The sequence below is a fragment of the Adiantum capillus-veneris genome, chromosome 19 (assembly GCF_014529385.1).
Source record: "Adiantum capillus-veneris isolate H3 chromosome 19, ASM1452938v2, whole genome shotgun sequence".
Classification (NCBI taxonomy): domain Eukaryota; kingdom Viridiplantae; phylum Streptophyta; class Polypodiopsida; order Polypodiales; family Pteridaceae; genus Adiantum; species Adiantum capillus-veneris.
In genome coordinates, this window is record NC_140949.1 from 140576376 (window position 1) to 140599052 (window position 22677).

Sequence of the window (22677 nt, forward strand, 5' to 3'; positions counted from 1 at the left end):
AAAAAATACTGCACCGTACGGATGCTGTACGGACGTACCGTACGGATAGCATCAGTACGTACGTACGGTACTACCTTGCTTCTTCGTCCTGTCCCTTGATATTTTCATACCAAGTATCCTCTTTGCAACACCTAAATCTTTCATTGAAAAAGATTTAAACAGCTTCTCTTTTAGGTCTTTGATGTCCTGCATATTAGCACTTGCATCAACATACAACATTACGATGATGACTGTACGAATCTCCGCAAATCGTGCTAACGGTCGTACGATCTGCTAGAAATTACACTGACTGCTTTTTGCAAAATTTGGAAGACCAGTTGCTTTTGGAACTTATTGCTTTTGAGTTTGAAGCTTTCGAGGGCTATGCTTTTAGCAACCCTATGTAATCTTTATACGTGGCCTTAGGGGCTCACTTCTCAGAGCATCTGGACGCAGAGTCTAAGAGTGAGCACCCGCAGGCTCTCTTTGTAATTTGCACACAGATTAATATAAAAAAGAAATACCGAAAGGGGCGCCAGTCTTTGGGCGCCAATACCTCTTGGCATGGAACTACGTCGAGCCGTGTCGTCTTTGTGAACTGTTTTGAAGTGAATCTCTGTTGTGTCGCTGTAGAATCTTGACTTGGGGTGTCAAAGTTTGCTATAGTGGTATGAGAGCGCAGCCGATTTCTCTTCTACCAAGAAATCCGAATCAGTCGACTTCTTTTGCATCTGCTAATGCGGGAGGAGATCACGAAGAAGATTTTGATGATCAAACGGAGGACGAGTACGGGCCACCTCGGCCTACTCAGTACGAACTTGAAGAGATGGAACGTCAACAACAGATTGACGAGTGCACAAAGCAGATGATTAAATTTGCCAAGGATCCGCAGTTTGCAAAATTGTGTCTCAACAATCCATCGCAGAAGTGCACACCAGTGGCAGAAAGCCACAGAACCACCCATCAAGCCGGCAATCAGGAAACCTCCTTCTCCGAGGAGCAAGAATTACAAGAGGTGGTTCAGACACCAATCACTCAGCTTTTGGACGCAAACAACCAATGCAAAAAGCAAGAAAAAAAGCATAAGAAGGGGGTTGACTTCTCGGGTTATTTGGGTCGTCAATCTTGTTTTGCATCGGAAAGAAAGCAGAAGTAGCGTGTACAATTTGAAGAACTACCCAGTTCTTCTTCTTCTTATTCTGACAGTTCTTCTAGCTCTTCTAACTTGAGCAAGGAGGACAGAAAAGGCAAAAAGCGAAGCAAAAAGCAAAGCTTCGGAAAGGGAAACAAAAAGGCAAAGAAACACAGATTTTGCCCAGTTTCTAATAGTTCTACAGAGAAGTCATCCTCTAACAATTCGGACTCCGACAACCACATGTTTTATGCAAAGAACAAGCATTTTTACAGAGCCAACCAATATGACTTTATCGAAGACAAAAGTAAGAAAGCAAAATAATTTAAACAAGGCGGACAATCAATTAAATTTGAATCCTTTTCTAGGTTCCGAGATGCTTGAGGGCTTTGGCCTTCATTCAACAATTTGACATAGCCTTCTCTGGAGGGCATTACTCAGAGCACTCCAAGATTAGGAGGACTACATCTTTCTTCAAAGGAAATGCTCGAACATGGTGGTCCACTCTTTTTCTAAGGAAGAAAGCTCCAGTCAAATGGTTGAAATTCAAAAGACTCTTTATTTCTTCTTGGCTGACTCAGAAGTACAAACGAGATATACGAACCGCTTGGAATCATCTTCGGATCACCGAGGGAGATTCTTTGAATGCTTATTGCGAGAGATTTTGGAACTCTTTTCTACCAACCTCTTCATTTTAAGAAGGTCTCTTTGAGGAACAGATTGAGCGGTTTTGTTGTGGACTCCCTACAGAAATCCGAGACTACTGCCTGGAACAAAAGTCGAATTCTATTCAAGAATTGATGGCCCATGCGAAATGGGGTTTTGTGATACATTCGGGAAATTTGACTTACCCACTGATGAGATCTTGACTCGGAGAACCCAACAAACCTCTAACAATGAAAGTAGAAAGAGAGAGTTTCCAAGAAAAGAAAGACAAGGATACACGACCCGGCTCACTCTTCGAGAGAGGGCCAATTACATCAAATACGAAAAGTGTTTTGGATGCGGGGAACATGGGCACGTCTCCGAAAGTGCCCCAAAAGGGCACAACAAGAACAACATGAAGACAGGCCAAAGAGTTCGAGAGCAGCAGAGTAACGTGGCAGAAAAGGCAAGATGGAGTGGTTCCAGATTGCATGGGTACTGACCCAAGCATGATTGATGAAAGTACAGAAATTTGCCGAGCTTGGGGCAAAGTGAAAGATCAAGGAGCCCTGCTTTTCTTCGATGGAGGAGCCAAGGCCAACTTCATTTCACCCGAATTGGCGGCGCGGCTCGAGATTACACCCGATAGGATGGGACCACGCAGAGGCAGTTCTAGCGGCACCTAGACAGGACATAGCCATTACACTTGTCATTGGCAAACTTCGGTTGCATTGTCAGGGGTATTTGGGGCAGGGGGACTTTTACATAATGCCCTTGGAAGGTTGTGACGTCCTCCTAGGAGTCAATTGGTACCATAAGAACAACGCCGTGGTCGATTATCGAGCAAAAAAAGCAACTCTGACGAACGAAAAGGGCCGAAAAATTATACTTGATGTAAAACTGAAGGGCAAGTTTGTCCATATTATATCGGCTTCGGCCATTTCCAAATTAATGAAATCCAGTCTCTTTGTTTACTTGATTTACTTGAAAGAGTTAAATGATGAACACAGAACGAACATGTCTAAACTTGATAAAGAACGCCAAGATTTTTCCACACTCATGTCGATTGCTTCTCTGAGGGCCTGCCAGGCGAGTTGCCCCTATCTCGGCTTGAGGATCATACCATTGATCTGATATCTGGAAGCACACGACCGAACCGGCCACCTTACCGTGTCAACCGAGCCAAGAATGAAGAGATTATGAACCAACTGAAAGATCTTCTAGAAAAGGGTCTTATCCAGCCGAGTACTTCACCCTACTGCTCTCCGTTGGTTTTAAAGAAAGACGGATCTTAGAGAATGAGCATTGATTACAGAGCTCTCAATAAAATCACCATCAAGAACAGATTTCCGATTCCAAGGATCAATGATATTCTCGACTGACTACAAGGATCCTCTTGTTTCAGCAGGATTGATTTGAAAAGCAGATATCATCAGATCTGAATTGGGCCGGGAGATGTCTACAAGACAGCCTTTCGGACGAGCTTCGGTTTATATGAATTTTTGGTGATGCCTTTTGGCCTTACCAATGCTCCAGCGACTCTCAACCGAATGATGGATAGGATTTCCAGAGAATACAAATCTTTTGTCGACACTTTCTTTGATGACATTATAGTCTTCTCCAAGGATGAGGCAAAACATAGACACCATCTGCTTCAGGTCTTTGAAGCATTGCAAGATCACAAGTTAGTTATCAATGCCAAAAAAAGTGAATTTTTCTTGCCGGAGATACACTTTTTGAGACACATCGTCTGAAGAGCAAGAGTACAGATGGACCAGGCCAAGATTGAGACTATACGTGATTGGCCCGATTTGAAGAATGTTCATGAAGTTAGAAGCTTCTTGGGCTTATGTTCTTACTATCGGCAATTCATTCGAAAGTTTGCAGAGGTAGCTTCCCCTTCGCACATTCTGACACAGAAAGGAGTCCCTTTCTTGTGGGGACCCACAGAGGTGACTGCCTTTCAAACATTGAAAGAGAAATTGACTACGGGACAAGTATTGACTGTCACGTGACACATCCAACCCTATGTGTCCGTCGACAAGCTACAGCATGATCAGGGTTCAGTCGGTCCAGTCAGTCTAGATTAGAAGTGATCTGGCACTTTTGTGAGTCTTCGTAGACCGTGCATGCCCAGTCACTTAGTGTAGATGCATATCCTCTGGTTGCACACAGCATGATCATAAGCATTCCCTTCAGAATCCATCAGAATCAGTCAGGGGAATTTTCTATTGCATTTAGCCTATTTTATCTATTTTTGACATTTTTCACTTATTATTTTTAAGTGACTTTTGTTGGAAAGTAGGTAGGGCAAATTGAGTAAGTTTGTATATAAGCAAACCAAAGCTAGCACTAAATGGCAGAAGAGGCAACAGGAGCCAAGCTCAGCAGGCAACTTCTCAACAAGACCCCTTGGCGGTTTCCCCCTCCAAGCAAGAACTCCCATCCCTCTAGCGTTTTCTCCAGAAGAACCCTCGCCTAGATCTGCATCAGCATTGCATTTTCAGCATTTGGATCACCGCCGGAAAGCCTCTTGCCTTAACGTTTTTGCATCAGCATCATCGCCAGCAGAACCCAACAAGCTAGTGTTTTTGCCTACCCCAGCGTTTGCAAATTTGCAGCGTTTTCAGCAGGTATGAGCAGCGTTTTTCAGCCATGAAGAGCCTGCAATTTCAGCCCTAAAAAAGTAGCAGATTCAGCCCGGAAAGACCATCAGTTTTCAGCCTTTAGGAACCTCTGTTTTCAGCCCTAAACCTGCAGAATTTCAGCGACAAAGACCCACAGAAACAGTCCCCCAAATCAGCGTTTTTAGACTAGTCGCAGATTTCAGCCCATAGCGTTTTTGGATAGCAGTAGAAAGATTGCAGATTTCAGCCCTTAGGTCGACTTCGTCATCACCGTCGTCATCGTCGACATACTCTAGACTTGCATCAATCTCATGCATACCATTTGTACCAAATTGTGCAATCATAAGTAGACCACTCTCGCCGACGAGAGTGGGGCCTTCGGAGGAGGGTTTGACAACATTCTGGTGTCGTATTCTCTTCTCTATCTCTCAGTCTCATGCACTCCATTCACAGTGTCCATTCACTTTGTTTGTGTCCATTGCACTCTCTCATTAAGAACGGAAGGCTCTCCCTTCCATAAGAACAAAAGGAACCTTGAGCACAGTTCGGAGCACTCATCTTGAGCGAAGCGCAAACATTCATTCCGCTGCACCTAACATTGGTATCAGAGCTTTGGCAGTGTTCTGTATCACTCAAGGAAAGAACCACAAGAATCACAAGAATTTTTTTTTTGCTTGTTGAGGTCGCACGAACCCAAGTTCGCTTGGGCGTGTCGATTCCTAATCGTGTTTTTGAAGAGTGACAGGAATCCCCGGAAAGAAGGGCTTGTCCAGCCTCCCCTTGTGTCTCTTTTCACTCATTGAGAGCGGACCATGCACTTAGCGGCCGGCCATTCGACGTGAGGTGGGAAAAAGCAACCTTGGTGTGAGCGCAAGGCCGCCAAGGGGTGCGCCCGCAGAAAGGAGTAGAACTCGGGTGAAGAGAAGATCCTTCTCAAACGCGGTTTGCAAGCGAAAGAAAACCTCAAGAACCCAAGACGCCCAAGAACCCAAGTTCCTCGTGAACTTAAGAACCCAAGAACCCACGACTTCAGAATGGTCATCACTTGAAGCAGAATGGATACTTCGCTTGGAAGTGATGAGCATGAGAGAGGCAAAGAAGAATTTTCCCCACCAGGAGGTTTTTCCGACCCTTCCCCATCTACGTCAAGGATTGCGCTAACTCCTATGGAGGAGTTGGAGTTGATGTTTATGGAAAGGAATTTAGAACACGAAGCAAGAAATGCAGCAAGAATGGCAGAAATGAAACGAAGACACGCAGAAGACAAAGGAGAAAGAGAAGCAGAAAGAAAGGCAAGACAAGAACAGAGAGACCGACACATGCAGGAGTTCTTGCGACTCTTTTCTCACGTGCCGGCACAGATGCAAGAGATTCAGGAGACGGAGACTCTCTCAGTCTCTTCTTCTTCAAAGCATGACACGCAAGATTTGCATGATTACGAGAAGCATGATGATGATTTGATTGACAATGATGAGCATGATGATTTGAATGATAATGACCAGCATGATAATTTGCATGATCAAGATGTGATTTCTCACAAGCATGATGAGTTGCATGAAGATATGTGATTGTTCACAAGGATGATGTGTTAGTGGATGCTTTTTCTAGCAAAGCTAACCTCGTCGTAGATTCGATCAATCACGAAGAACCGATCTTGGCTTTCGAGTCGAGGTCCAAAGAACCCCCACAGGACGATTCGATCATTCAAGAAGAACCGATCTTGGCTCTCGAGCCTAGATCCAAAGCACCCTCACAGGAAGTATTATGTGTTCGCATGATTGATACACACGCATTGTTCGAGTGTTTCATTCGTGATCGTTTCCTGTATTTTAGTCAACGTCTCTATGTGATCCCTTTTCCTAGGCATAACATATTGTACATTGAGCACGTTTCACTCATGGATGAGCACGAATATATGCGGATTTCTCATGAAAAGTTGAAAAGTATGCATTTCAGGAAGTCACACTCCATGTCTCTTCCTTAGCATGACACATTTGTAGAAAGAGCACATGAAAGTATGAGCACCAAATATGGGCATTTCCATTGTGAATTGCCACAGTTGATTGCTTTAGATTATAACAGAAAGATTCGATCTCATTGTTTACGTGTGTGTGGTGAACGGTTTGGCAATCCGTCTTTTTGTTTATCTACATTGCACGCACAGTCTATTAGGACGACAAGATTTTTTCCACTCACTTTACATGGAATGAGTATGTTGATGTTTTTGTGTTGGAAGTGGTTTCAGGAATTTTCAGCCATGGAGATTCTTGAAGAAGAAAGAAGCATGACTCTCGACGAAGTTGAAGCATTGAAGGAGCCACAAAAGACTTTGTGTCGCTTTCGGCGCGGCCCAAAGAAGCAAGCGTTGCAGACCTTTATGAAGTTCAAGTACCGCACGACCCACACATCAGAGTGGGCCGGCGAAGAGTCCCTTCCAAGATTCCGGATGCTATTGGCGATCTCCTTCGATGCCATATAGTTCGGTACCAGTACCTCACTTTGAAAAGGAGGGGATGTCACGTGACACATCCAACCCTATGTGTCCGTCGACAAGCTACATCATGATCAGGGTTCAATCAGTCCAGTCAGTCTAGATTAGAAGTGATCTGGCACTTTTGTGAGTCTATTCGTAGACCGTGCATGCCCAGTCACTTAGTGTAGATGCATATCCTCTGGTTGCACACAGCATGATCATAAGCATTCCCTTCAAAATCCATCAGAATCAGTCAGGGGAATTTTCCAGTGCATTTAGCCTATTTTACCTATTTTTGACATTTTTCACTTATTATTTTTAAGTGACTTTTGTTGGAAAGTAGGTAGGGCAAATTGAGTAAGTTTGTACATAAGCAAACCAAAGCTAGCACTAAATGGCAGAAGAGGCAACAGGAGCCAAGCTCAGCAGGTAACTTCTCAACAAGACCCCTTGGCGGTTTCCCCCTCCAAGCAAGAACTTCCATCCCTCTAGCGTTTTCTCCAGAAGAACCCTCGCCTAGATCTGCATCAGCGTTGCGTTTTCAGCATTTGGATCCCCGTCGGAAAGCCTCTTGCCTTAACGTTTTTGCATCCCCATCATCGCCAGCAGAACCCAGCAAGCTAGCGTGTTAGGTGCAGTGGAATGAATGTTGTATTTTCTCAAGATTAGTGATCTTTATTGCTCAAGGTTCCTTTTAGTTCTTAGGGAAGGAGAGAGCCTTCCGTCTTATGGAGAGTGCTATGATCACGAACAAAGTGAGTGGATATTGTGCGTGCAAGTGAATGAGACTGAGAAAAGGAGAGTGAAGAGATACGACACCGAGAGGTTGTAAAACCCTCCTCCGAAGGCCCCACTCTCGTCGGCGAGAGTGGTCTAATCTTTGATTGCACAAGGTGTACAATGCGAATGCAATGGACTGATGCAATGGGACTATGCCGATGACGACGACAGTGATGACGACGGTGACATGATGGCTGAAATCTGAGATCTTCTAATTGCTGAATTCTGGGACTGTTTCGGTGGCTGAAAATGACTGTTTTGGCTGCGTTTTTATGGCTGAAAATGGGGGAACATCTGCAACCGTCTAGGGGTTGATCTGTTACTGTGTCATAGGCTGAAAACTGCGAGAATCCAATTGCTGAATTCTGCGTTTTTTCTACCACTGAGCTGGCGTTTTTGACAAGGATGAAAAAACGTTGAATCTACAAGTGATGCTGGAGTTTTTGTCAAGGTTGAAAAACGTTGGCTGGGATGTATCTGCTCAGGTTGGAAAACGCCAGGCAAGAGGACTTGTAGGCGATGGCTTGCTGGGAGGAAACGCCAAAGGGAAGGAGTGGATGGCGAGGGTCTACTGCTGAGGGGGGTTACTGCTGAGAAGTTGCCTGTTGAGCGGGAAGCTCCTGCTGCCTCTTCTGCCAGAAAGTGTGAACTTTGGTTTGCTTATATATTAACTTAGCAAAATTGCCCTACCTACTTTTGTTGGAAAGTCACTTAAAAATAATAAGTGAAAATCCCAATAATTAGAAAAATAGGCTAAATGCACTGGAAAATTCTCCTAACTGATGCTAATGGATTCTGATGGGAATTCCGATGATCATGCTGTGTGCAACCGGAGGATGTGCATTTATGCTAAGTGACTAGGCATGCACGGTCTACGAATAGACTCACAAAAGTGTCAGATCACTGCTAATCTAACTTGACTGAGCTGACCGAACCCTGCTGTGGTGTAGCTTGTCCACGGACACATAGGGTTGGGATGTGTCACGTGACATCCCCTCCTTTTCAAAGTGAGGTACTGGTACCGAACTGTATGGCGTCGAGGGAGATCGCCAACAGCATCCGGAATCTTGGAAGGGACTCTTCCCCGGCCCACTCTGCTGTGTGGGTCGAGCGCTACTTGAACTTCATAAAGGTCTGCAATGCTTGCTTCTTTGGGCCGCGCCGAAAGCGACTCAAAACTTGCTTCAACTTCGTCTAGAGTCCTGCTTCTTTCGTCTTCAAGAATCTCCATGGCTGAAAATTCCTGAAACCATCTCCAACACAAAACCATGAACATACCCATTCCATGTAAAGTGAAGGAAAAAAATCATGTCTTCTCTAAAGACTATGTATGCAATGTAGATGAACATAGAGATGGAGTGACAACCCATTCATCAAACACATGCAAACAATGCGATCGAATCTTTTCTGTTTGATCAAAATCAATCAACTGTGGCAAATCACAATGGAAATGCCATGCTTGGTGCTCATACAATCATGTGCTCTTTCGGGAACTGTGTCACGCCAAGGAAGAGACATGGAATGTGACTTCTTGACATACAGACTTTCAACTTTTCATGAACAATCTGCATACATTCATGCTCATCCATGATAGAAACGTGCTCAACATGCAATATGTCATGCCTAGTAAAAGGGATCACATAGAGACGTTGACTAAAATACAAGAAACGATCACGAATGAAACACTCGAACAATGCGTGCATATCAATCATGCGAACACATAATACTTCCTGTGAGTGTGCTTTGGATCTAGGCTCGAGAGCCAAGATCGGTTCTTCTTGAATGATCGAATCGTCCTGTGGGGGTTCTTTGGACCTCGACTCGAAAGCCAAGATCGGTTCTTCGTGATTGATCGAATCTACGACGAGGTTAGCTTCGCTAGAAAAAGCATCCACTAACACATCATCCTTGTGAACAATCACATATCTTCATGCAACTCATCATACTTGTGAGAAATCACATCTTGATCATGCAAATCATCATGCTGGTCATTATCATTCAAATCATCATGCTCATCATTGTCATCCAAATCATCATGCTTATCATTGTCATTCAAATCATCATGCAAGTCATTATCATTCAATTCATCATGCTTCTCATCATGCAATTCCTGTGTGTCATGCTGTGGAGAAGAAGAGACTGAGAGAGTCTCCTTTTTCCGATTTTGTTGCATCTATGCATGAGCTTGAGAAAAGAGTCGCAATAACTCTTGCATTTGAGCTTTGTTCTCGCGATAAAATTCTGCTTCTATGACTGCCCTTCGTTCTTGGTACTTACGCTCGATGGCTGCCATATCTTCTTCGTAGGCTTTTCTTTCTGCGTCTCTTTCTTAGTCCAACTCCTCCATAGGAGTTAGTGTAATCTTTGTCGTAGATGGGCAAGGGTCGGAAAAACCTCCTAGTTCTTCGCCTCTCTCATGCTCATCACTTCCAAGCGAAGTATCCAATCCGCTTCGAGTGATGACCATTCTACAATCGTGGGTTCTTGTGGTCTTGGGTTCTTAAGTTCACGAGGAACTTGGGTTCTTGGGGGTCTTGGGTTTTGAAGTTCACAAGGAACTTGGATTCTAAGGGGTCTTGGGTTCTTGAGGTTCTTGAGGTGTTCTTTCGCTTGCAAATCGCATTGGAGAAGGATCTTCTCTTCATCCAAGTTCTACTCCTTTCTGCGGGCGCACCCCTTGGCACCCTTGCGCTCACACCAAGGTTGCTTTTTCCCACCTCACGTCGATTGGCCGGCCGCTAAGTGCACGGTCCGCTCTCAATGAGTGAAAAGAGACACAAGGGGAGGCTGGACAAGCCCTTCTTTCTTGCGATTCCTATCACTCTTCAACAAAACACGATTAGGAATCGCCACGCCCAAGTAAACTTGGGTTCGTGCGATTGAAACAAGCAAAAAAATTCTTGTGGCTCTTGTGGTTCTTTCCTCGAGTAATGCAGAACACTTCCAAAGCTCTGATACCAATGTTAGGTGCAGCAGAATGAATGTTGTATTTTCTCAAGATTAGTGATCTTTATTGCTCAAGGTTCCTTTTAGTTCTTAGGGAAGGAGAGAGCCTTCCGTCTTATGGAGAGTGCTATGATCACGAACAAAGTGAGTGGATATTGTGCGTGCAAGTGAATGAGACAGAGAAGGAGAGAGAAGAGATACGACACCGAGAGGTTGTAAAACCCTCCTCCAAAGGCCCCACTCTCGTCGGCGAGAGTGGTCTAATCTTTGATTGCACAAGGTGTACAATGCGAATGCAATGGACTGTGATTGCACAAGGTGTACAATGCGAATGCAATGGACTGATGCAATGGGACTATGTCGATGACGACGACAGTGATGATGACGGCGACATGATGGCTGAAATCTGAGATCTTCTAATTGCTGAATTCTGGGACTGTTTCGGTGGCTGAAAATGACTGTTTTGGCTGCGTTTTTATGGCTGAAAATGGGGGAACATCTGTAACCGCATAGGGGCTGATCTGCTACTGTGTCATAGGCTGAAAACTGCGAGAATCCAACTGCTGAATTCTGTGTTTTTGCTACTGCTGTGCTGGCATTTTTGACAAGGCTGAAAAAACGCTGAATCTGCAAGTGATGCTGGAGTTTTTGTCAAGGCTGAAAAACGTTGGCTGGGATGTATCTGCTGAGGTTGGAAAACGCCAGGCAAGAGGACTTGTAGGCGATGGCTTGCTGGGAGGAAACGCCAAAGGGAAGGAGTGGATGGCGAGGGTCTACTGCTGAGGGGGGTTACTGCTGAGAAGTTGCCTGTTGAGCGGGAAGCTCCTGCTGCCTCTTCTGCCAGAAAGTGTGAACTTTGGTTTGCTTATATATTAACTTAGCAAAATTGCCCTACCTACTTTTGTTGGAAAGTCACTTAAAAATAATAAGTGAAAATCCCAATAAATAGGAAAATAGGCTAAATGCACTGGAAAATTCCCCTAACTGATGCTAATGGATTCTGATGGGAATTCCGATGATCATGCTGTGTGCAACTGGAGGATATGCATCTATGCTAAGTGACTGGGCATGCACGGTCTACGAATAGACTCACAAAAGTGCCAGATCACTGCTAATCTAACTTGACTGAACTGATTGAACCCTGTTGTGGTGTAGCTTGTCCACGGACACATAGGGTTGGGATGTGTCACGTGACATAGCGTTTTTGCATACCCCAGCGTTTGCAGATTTGCAACGTTTTCAGCAGGTATGAGCAGCGTTTTTCAGCCATGAAGAGCCTGCAATTTCAGCCCTAAAAAAGTAGCAGATTCAGTCCAGAAAGACCATCAGTTTTCAGCCTTTAGGAACCTCTGTTTTCAACCCTAAACCTGCAGAATTTCAGCGACAAAGACCCACAGAAACAGCCCCCAAATCAGCGTTTTTAGACTAGTCGCAGATTTCAGCCCATAGCATTTTTGGACAGCAGTAGAAAGATTGCAGATTGCAGCCCTTAGGTCGACTTCGTCATCACCATCGTCATCGTCGACATAGTCTAGACTTGCATCAAAAACATGCATACCATTTGTACTAGATTGTGCAATCATAAGTAGACCACTGTCACCAACGAGAGTGGGGCCTTCGGAGGAGGGTTTGACAACATTCTGGTGTCGTATTCTCTTCTCTCTCTCTCTCTCAGTCTCATGTACTCCATTCACAGTGTCCATTCACTTTGTTTGTGTCCATTGCACTCTCTCATTAAGAACGGAAGGCTCTCCCTTCCATAAGAACAAAAGGAACCTTGAGCACAGTTCGGAGCACTCATCTTGAGCAAAGCGCAAACATTCATTCCGCTGCATCTAACATTGACTTTGCCGGATTTGCAAAAGTCATTTGAAGTATATTGTGATGCTTGTGGTCGTAGTCTGGGTGCGGTCTTAATGCAAGAAGGCCATGTCATTGCCTATGAGAGCCGATTGTTTTTAAGGCCGGAATTGACAGCATAGATTTATGAGAAAGAGCTTTTGGCGGTTATCCATGCTCTTACTCAGTGGCAACATTACCTACTCGGAGCCGATTTTACGGTCTTCACTGATCATCAGAGTTTACGCTACTTCTTGTCACAGAAGCAGCTTTTGGAAAAGCAGATGCGGTGGGCTAACATCTTGTCACAATTTCAGTTCCAATTGTCCATGTTCAGGGACAGAAGAACTTGGTGGCAGATGCTTTGTCCCGGAAGCCGTTAGTCTTGGCTATTTCCGCGATACATTATAGAAGCTTGGAGGACATGATTGATCAGTACACCACAGATCCAGATTTTTCAAATGTATTCACTCAAACACAGAATGGGGAGGTAGTAGCACGATATTCCATACGGGATGGATACTTGATGAAGAAAACGATGTTGTGCGTTACACAGCCGTTGAGGGAAAAGGCTCTGACCGAATGCCATTGTCCACCTTTTACGGGTCACTACGGAATTGACACCACCTTGAAAGGTGTGGAGCGTTACTTCTTTTGGCCGAGACTCAAGAAGGATGTGAACGACTTTGTACGCAGTCGCTTGGTATGCCAAAAGGTCAAGTTTGACAGGCATAAAGCACAAGGATTATTACTGCCTTTACCCATTCCCACCCGCCCATGGGAAAATATTGCTATTGATTTCATTTTTGATCTCTCGAAGACACAGAGTGGGCATGATGGCATTTGGACTGTCCTCGACAGATTTAGCAAGCAAGCTCACTTCATTCCTTTGAAGAAAACAGTCAAGCCAGATCATTTAGCGAGACTGTTCATTGCACAGATTTTTAGATTACATGGCATGCCTGAGACAATCGTCTCTGACAGAGATCCCCGATTCACAAGTTTGTTTTGGAAGGCTATTTGGGAGAACATTGGCACACTGTTGCAGTTCTCGTCAACATTCCACCCGCAGACAGATGGGCAATCTGAGATTCCAAATTCAGTCATACTGGATTTATTGAAGTCTTACATTTTTTATCAGAAGACTCGATGGGAAAAAAATTTGCCCTTGGTAGAACTTGCCTACAATAACACTTCACTCTTCGACGGGGAAGGCGCCATTTGAAATCATTGAAGGTGCTCCAAAGATTCCATCCTTAGCACAAAAGATAAGATTTTTGAAGCCGACCAGTACACGAGGGACTTAGACATTGCCTTTGCCAAGGTCCGGGAGGCTTTAACGAAATCTAAGGAAAGACACAAGAAGACAGCAGATCGACACCGTCCCGATTTGAAATTAACGGAAGACGATTGGGTGCTCTTACGTTTTGAGAAGGCAAGCCTAATAAAGAAAAAGGAAAAGGAGCGGCTTTTTCCAAGGCATAGCATGAGATACTATGGCCCTTTCCAGACAAAAGAAAAGATAAATGATGTCTCCGTTAGACTGAAGCTGCCCGATACTTGGAAGATTCACAATGCATTTCATGTGAGTCTATTGAAGCCTTTTAAAGGCGATGTGCCCGATGATGGAGAGCCAAATGAGCAACTTGAAGTGAAGAAAAGCGAGAAGATACTCGTTCCAGAACAGATATTGGCACACAAGGATAGAAAGATTAAAGATAAAGTCATTAGGTGGTTCTTGGTTAGATTCAAAAACTATCCTGAATTGGATGCGAAGTGGATAGAGAAGGAGGACCTAGCAGATACTCCTCAAATTTTGGAACTTTACCTTGAAGCATTCAGTTTAGCATAGTCTACTCCGATAGAACCCCGATTTCCAAAATATGTTGTGTATCAAGATGGTAGCGGTTTTCATGCATAAAACGCAGCCTAAGCCTGCAGACACACAGCGTTTTCAGCCCTCGATATCAGCAGCCAAAAACGCAGATTTCACCAGATAGAAAACGCAGCAGAATTCAGCCTAAGTGGTTGCAGAAGTTCCCCCAATTTTCAGCCCATAAAAACGCAGCCAAAACAGTCATTTTCAGCCACCGAAAGAGTCCCGAAATTCAGCAGTTAAGAGGATCTCAGACTTCAGCCATCAAGTCGTCATCGTCATCACCGTCATCGTCATCGACATAGTCCAAGTTGCATCAGTTCATTGCATACGCATTGTACCACTTTGTGCAATCAATAAGTAGACCACTCTCGCCGACGAGAGTGGGGCCTTCAGAGGAGGGTTTTACAACGTCTCCGGTGTCGTATCTCTCTTCTCTCTCTCTCTCTCAGTCTCATACACTTGCACGCACATCGTCCATTCACTTTGTTCGTGATCATAGCATTTTCCACTAAGAACGGAAGGCTCTCCCTTCCATAAGAACTAAAAGGAACCTTGAGCACAGTTCGGAGTCATTCCGCTGCACCTAACATTGGTATCAGAGCTTTGGCAGTGTTCTGTATCACTCAAGGAAAGAACCACAAGAACCACATAATTTTTTTTGCTTGTTGAGGTCGCACGAACTTATGTTCGCTTGGGCGTGTCGATTCCTAATCGTGTTTTGTTGAAGAGTGACAGGAATCCCAAGAAAGAAGGGCTTGTCCAGCCTCCCCTTGTGTCTCTTTTCACTCATTGAGAGCGGACCATGCACTTAGCGGCCGGCCAATCGACATGAGGTGGGAAAAAGCAACCTTGGTGTGAGCGCAAGGCCGCCAAGGGGTGCGCCCGCAGAAAGGAGTAGAACTCGGGTGAAGAGAAGAGAAGATCCTTCTCAAACGCGGTTTGCAAGCGGAAGAAAACCTCAAGAACCTCAAGACCCTCAAGAACTCAAGAACCCCAAGAACCAAGACCCGCAAGACCAAGATGCAGGATTTGCATGATTGTGTGAAGCATGATGATGATTTGATTGACAATGATTTGCATGATGATTTGAATGACAATGATAAGCATGATGATTTGATTGACAATGATTTGCATGATGATTTGAATGACAATGATAAGCATGATGATTTGATTGACAATGATTTGGATGACAAAGACAAGCATGATGATTTGCATGATCAAGATGTGATTTCTCACAAGCATGCTGAGTTGTATGAAGATGATGTGATTGTTCACAAGGATTATGTGTTAGTGGATGCTTTTTCTAGCGAAGCTAACCTCGTTGTAGATTCGATCAATCACGAAGAACCGATCTTGGCTTTCAAGTCGAGGTTCAAAAAACCCCCACAGGACGATTCGATCATTCAGGAAGAACCGATCTTGGCTCTCGAGCCTAGGTCCAAAGAACCCTTACAGACAGTATTATGTGTTCGCATGATTGATACACATGCATTGTTCGAATGTTTCATTCGTGATCGTTTCCTGTATTTTAGTCAACATCGTTATGTGATCCCTTTTCCTAAGCATGACATATTATATGTTGAGCACGTTTCTCTCATGGATGAGCACGAATGTATGCGGATTGTTCATGAAAAGCTAAAAAGTTTGTAAGGAAGTCACATTCCATGTCTCTTCCTTGGCATGACACAGTTTCTGAACGAGCACATGATAGTATGAGCACCACGCATGGGCATTTCCATTGTGATTTGCCACAGTTGATTGATTTCGATCAAACAGAAAAGATTTGATCTCTTTGTTTGCATGTGTTTGATGAACGGGTTGTCACTCCGTCTCTATGTTCATCTACATTGCATACACAGTCTTTAGAGAAAACAAGATTTTTTTCCTTCACTTTACATGGAATGGGTATGTTCATGGTTTTGTGTTGGAGATGGTTTCAGGAATTTTCAGCCATGGAGATTCTTGAAGACGGAAGAAGCATGACTCTAAACGAAGTTGAAGCATTGAAGGAGCCACAGACGACTTTGAGTCGCTTTCGGCGCGGCCCAAAGAAGCAAGCGTTGCAGACCTTTATGAAGTTCAAGTACCGCACGACCCACACATCAGAGTGGGCCGGCGAAGAGTCCCTTCCAGGATTCCAGATGCTCTTGGCGATCTCCCTCGACGCCATGCAATTCGGTACCAGTACCTCACTTTGAAAAGGAGAGGATGTCACGTGACACATCCAACCTTACGTGTCCATGGACAAGCTACAGCATGATCAAGGTTCAGTCAGTCCAGTCAGTTTAGATTAGCAGTGATCTGGCACTTTTGTGAGTCTATTCGTAGACCGTGCATGCCCAGTCACTTAGTGTAGATGCATATCCTCTGGTTGCACACAACATGATCATCAATATTCGCTTCAGAATCCATCAGATTCAGACAGGGGAATTTTCCAGTGCATTTATCTTATTTTCCCTATTTTTGACATTTTTCACTTATTATTTTTAAGTGACTTCCCAACAAAAGTAGGTAGGGCAATTTTGCTAAGTTAATATATAAGCAAACCCAAGTTAGCACTTTCTGGCAGAAGAGGCAGCAAGAGCTTCCCGCTCAACAGGCACCTTCTCAGCAGTACCCCAGCCCTTGGCGTTTTTGGAGCTCCCAAACCTTGCCATACCCCTTAGCGTTTTTGGATACACACATCAGCCAACGTTTCCCTTGCAGTCACCGCCGGCAACAGCAAATCCTCAACGATTCCACCTTGCATCATCGCCATCACCTTCAGTTGTGTAGCATTGTTGCAGATCATCGCCGGCATCACATCAGCCACATCAGAGTTTTACTAACGCTAGGAGTACCTTCAAGATGGTAGCGTTTTTCATGCATAAAAACGCAGCCTAAGCCTGCAGACACAGCGTTTTCAGCCCTCGATATCAGCAGTCAAAAGCGCAGATTTCAGCAGATAGAAAACACAACAGAATTCAGCCTAAGTGGTTGCAAAAGTTCCCCCAATTTTCAGCCCATAAAAATGCAGCCAAAACAGTCATTTTCAGCCACCGAAACAGTCCAGAAATTCAGCAGTTAGAGGATCTCAGACTTCAGCCATCCAGTCGTCGTCGTCGTCATCGGCATAGTCCAAGTTGCATCAGTCCATTGCATACGCATTGTACCACTTTGTGCAATTAATAAGTAGACCACTCCCGGCGACGAGAGTGGGGCCTTCGGAGGAGGGTTTTACAACGTCTCTGGTGTCGTATCTCTCTTCTCTCTCTATCTCTCAGTCTCATACACTTGCACGCACATTGTCCATTCACTTTGTTCGTGATCATAGCATTTTCCACTAAGAACGGAAGGCTCTCCCTTCCATAAGAACTAAAAGGAACCTTGAGCACAGTTCGGAGCAGTCATCTTGAGCAAAGCGCAAACAATCATTCCGCTGCACCTAACATGTATGACTTTATGAACTGGAATTCCCGAGAATGAAAATTATTGATTTGTACTTGACTTGTTTAAGTGCAAGAACTGAAAGACGAAATGACTGCAACATTTCGGTCGAATAAATCTCTACAGACATGATCAATAAGGATTAGTTAATCGGGCATTTGTGAGATCCCGACTGGATCTAGATGCGATTACTAAATACGTTGCCGATTAATCATGGTCTGAGATTTGGAATGAATTTGTATGTGATTTTTCATGTGATGTCATGTGATGTTCGGTGATGTGACTGTCGATTTGTACAAGTGCTAGATGTGTTGTGTCTAGTGCGTCAGTACTAACAGTCAATGTCTACTAAGACAGTTTATGGCCTCTGTCTGTTTTGCAGGCGGAATCAAGGGCAATTACAATTCTTTCAAGAGGGGGACATGTCACAAACTAGTGACGTGGCAACCCTATAAGTTGTCCCAACTTATGGCTATAAGTTGTCCCAACTTATGGCCAAGTGACGAGGGGACCCCGGGGACACAAAAAAAATAAAGCAAAGCAGCTGCTAACGTGGTTGGCGTACGGATTTCCGCAAAATACGCTGACTGTACGGATCTCTGCAAATCACATTGACTTCCGTACGGATCTGCTAGAAATTACGATGACTGCTTTTTGCAGAATTTAGAAGACCATTTGCTTTTGGAACTTATTGCTTTTGAGTTTGAAGCTTTTGGGGGGCTCTGCTTTTAGCAACCCTATGTAATCTTTATAAGTGGCCTTAGGGGCTCACTTCTCAGAGCATCTGGACGCAGAGTCTGAGAGTGAGCACCCGTGGGCTCTCTTTGTACTTTGCACACAGATTAATATAAAAAGAAATACCGAAAGAGGCGCCAGTCTTTGGGGCCAATACCTCTTGGCACGGAACTACACCGGGCCGTATCGTCTTTTTGAACTGTTTTGAAGTGAATCTCTGTTGTGTCGCGGTAGAATCTTGACTTGGGGTGTCCAAGTTTGTTACACCCTTGGCCGGTTGTTATGTCCCGCTTACAGGAGAGGAGATCTAGACTGACACGATCGGGATAGGTGCCCAATGTCCGAGCGGATGTAGTGTGAACCAGGCCAATGTGGCCGGTCACTAATTAAAAAGGAGGCCAAGACCGCATTTGCAAGGAACGACCCCCACTGGCAGACTGCCAATGTTTAGCCCATGAAGCTAGGAGTGTGTGTAACAGCCTTGGACATCCCATGGCACGTCCTCACATTTGTGGCACCCAGTGACACCCACGATCAAAGAAAATAAGGGCTTCTTGAATCATGAGCGTGAATCATGTGAAGGTTCTCCAATGATGCCAAACGTCAGTAGGAGTCGGTGATTGTGATTGTTATTATTATTGGTGTCGATGTTATTGTGGCTGGTGTTGTTGGGATGAGTGGGAAAATTGCAGATGTTATTGCAAGGGAAAGTACAATCGGTACGGGAAGGTTAGCGTGATCACATCAAAGGTGACAGTGGAAGATGCAATGAAGAGAAGAACTAGCTCGCGATCCGGTCGACACCTCAACTCCAATCTAGAACACCTACAATGTACAATGCCACATACATCAACAAGGCACCTGTGGAGGAGAGAGATCACTAAGATTGATAGAAACAAGACATTAGAGAGAGAGAGAGAGATCTGCGAAAGGCTCTCCATGCTAATAACAAGCTGCTCATACAAGTGATCAAGGGTGGTCCGGCATAAAATTGACATGTGGATAGACCCGAGGTACACACAACTGCGATTGCTACTTACGCCAACTGCGATTGCCAACTGTGCCTGCACTCGAGAGCAGTGACACGGCCACAACAATGGGTAGCACCCCTAGAAGCTCTGGGAACAAAGCAACATGCAACTTCTCCTAGCTGGAAGGCAGACCTGAATGGAGAAAGAGAGACGGGCCTCAAGGCAACCATAAGAGCATGGCTGCCCTCTAGGGAATCTGGGATCTCTCCTCTCCATGCCCTCCACAAGTTGTCCTGAGGAAAAACCCTAGGGATGAGAACCTCCTGCTGCCCATTGCAAGGTGTGGGAAGGCTGCCGGCGTTGGAGATGAACAACACCCCCAAGGCTGCCCAAAAACGCAAGAGAAGCAGATGCCAAAAACGCTAGGCATTCTGCTTTCTCTGCTGCCCATTGGCCTCCTCAGCATGCCCACTTGGGCACCCAAGGAAGGACCCCCCCCCCCCCTCTAGGGCTGGTCTACACTACCTAAGGGTTCTCCCCCTGCTCACCTATATAACTCCTCTAGGAGGCTGCCAGACCCAGACTCCCAGCCCTCAGGCCCATTGCCTGAGGGTGGTCTATACTAATAAGGGTTCTCCCCCTGCTCACCTATATAACTCCTCTAGGAGGCTGCCAGACCCAGACTCCCAGCCCTCAGGCCCATAGAAAGGGGCAAAACTGCACCATAGTCCACTCGGGGAAAAACACCTAGGGAAACTAGAGCCTACATGGCCATGAAACTGAGCCAAAACCCAGAGCTAAACATGGCTAAGCACATCCCGACATGAAAAACCTACCTCACACTGGGCACAGCCACAAAACAGCCCTCGCTCCCTAACACCTATTCCTGGGAGAAACTAGGACCAACTGGACAAATCCAGAGAGATCTACTTCTTGTCAACCCATGTTTCTGTTTTCTGAGGACAACTTCATTTCTTTTAAGGTGTTCACAAAGGTCAGCATCAATAAACAGTATTTGTTACTGGCAGGGAAAGGATTGAATACATTGCAAAGGGTGTAGTTAAAGTTATCAAAGGCAAAATCAGGACACCAAGCCTGGTGCCAGCAGCAGCTTGAATGACCCCTAACTTCCAAGGCTCCTTTTAAGGCCACCAAGCTGTTATCATGACCACAACGCAGCCAGTTTGATCTACCTTAATTGACCCACATGGCAGCCTACAAAGTGGGTGTTTCTTTTATCACTTCCTTGAACCTTCACGTGCCTACTACTGGCCAAGAGGGATAGGAAGGCTCTTTCAGCAGCAGCCAACATGGAATACAAGAAAGAATCAGCACACTCGGATTGGAGCTGCTTGGAAAGCACTTATACTTTTTGGGCCAATATGCAGAAGTAGAAAAGGCGATGTTTAATCTTGTGCTGGCATCATAGGCAAAAGTTTCAAACAACCATGTGCATACTCTTTGATCAAAAACAGCCACACAAATGGATGCAGCTCTTTGTCAGCATCTATGTAAGTATGTAAGGCGTACATTATTTTTAGCATCGACACACAAAAGTCCCTGTAGAAGTGCATACACAAGCTGTGTCACTTGACATGATAAAAAGCCTAATTCCATTCAATAACCCCACACAAATGGGTGCAGCTCTTTGTCAACATCTATGTAAGTATGTAAGGCCTGGGTACCGCACTCTTTTAGCATCGACACACAAAAATTCCCTGGAGAGTTGCATACACAAGCTGTGTCACTTGACATGATAAAAAGCCTAATCGCATTCCGTAACCAATTATGACATATCTATGCATGTCTCACAAGATTCTGAATTTTATTGGTCTCGAAAGTGTCTGGGCCTTTGCCTCCTATGAGCAAAACACATTCCACCTTCAGAACCCACGCAACAGGGATCTATAAAATTTTCACGAGGCCTTCAGAGTCTTCAACCACGAGCATTTGCAAAACTCGCATATGCATGTGTATGGCGTCACAGACACTCTCTCTCTCTCTCTCTCGCTCGCTCGGACGCACCTCGTTGAAAAGAGCTATCGCACGGCAGCAGGGAGGCAGTAGGCTGCTGCCAAGAAGGAGCTCCAACAATTGTATGCAAGCTCCCTTTAAATCCTGACGTGTAAAGTTCTCTTACCTGAATATATATATATATTATATATATATATATATATAATATTTACATGTAACATTTTGCAATGAGAATTCAGCATTTACATTTATCCCTTGAATATATTATTTTAACGTGAATGCGTGTGAGTGACACTTGGCCCAAAAAGCAATTGACATTTCAATTACCACTTCCAGAACCTTATAATTTGATGTGCATTGTATATTGTATACTAGTGTGTGACCCGCGAGTTGATGCGACCAAGAAAAGCATGGCCATTGGGTCACACACATACACATATCTGTAGGTGTGTGGATGTGCACAAGCAAGGATGGTGTACTTTAGTCTCTGTCATCACTTTAAAAAGATGGCAATTCCCTCTCTTTTTCTTATTAGTTCTTGAGATCAAGACTTGTTGAATATATCTTTGTCTGTTTGGATTATTCTTAATAAAAAATCGCTTCTTCTCCCCCCTCCCTTCCCCTCTCCCACTCCCCCCCTCCCTCTTCTCCCTCTCTCTCTCTCTCTCACGTGTGTGCACACACACACAAAGTTTTGAGTTCAATACTTGTTGGGTAGATCTTTGGGATCCCTCTCAGGGAATAAGAAAAGGAAACTATAATAACAATTGAGTGTAGGAGATTGGTTATCACAATTTCCTTTTAAAATACCAGGTCTTAAGTTCAAGACTTCTCAGATAGAGTTTTGAGGTCTCTTGATGTGTTCCTATGACTTAAAAACTTCTCTCTCTCTCTCTCTCTCTCTCTCTCTCTCTCTCTATATATATATATATATATATATATATTATATATATATATATATATATATATATATATATATATATATATATATATATATATATATATATATATATAATATATTATATTTATATTTATATTTATATTTATATTTAGTTATTTATTTATTTATTTATTTATTTATTTATTTATTTATTGTTGTTTGTTTGTTTGTTTGTTTGTTGTGCGCCTTCAGTTGGAAGAAACCATTGTATTGTCATGTTTTATTTCGGTCCCATGGGTCATATTTGACCTCAGTGGACGATAATACTCTCTCTCTCTCTCTCTCTCTCTCTCTCTCTCTCTCTCTCTCTCTCCCTCGAGGGATGTCTTAG

The 22677-nt window shown here is 44.3% G+C and overlaps 1 protein-coding gene across 3 annotated transcripts in view; it reads right to left on the minus strand.

Annotated features, from left to right (window-relative positions):
- Positions 1 to 21599, minus strand: part of LOC147434972 (soluble inorganic pyrophosphatase 1-like) — a 49693-nt gene extending 28094 nt beyond the window's left edge. Inside the window, exon 1 of one of the 3 annotated variants that reach the window (XM_086491342.1) lies at positions 21458 to 21599. The gene's annotated coding sequence lies outside the window, so the exon portion shown is untranslated. The remainder of the gene's footprint in view (positions 1 to 21457) is intronic. The other 2 variants (XM_086491344.1, XM_086491343.1) reach the window with 2 other exon arrangements.
- Between the last annotated feature and the right edge of the window lie 1078 nt (positions 21600 to 22677).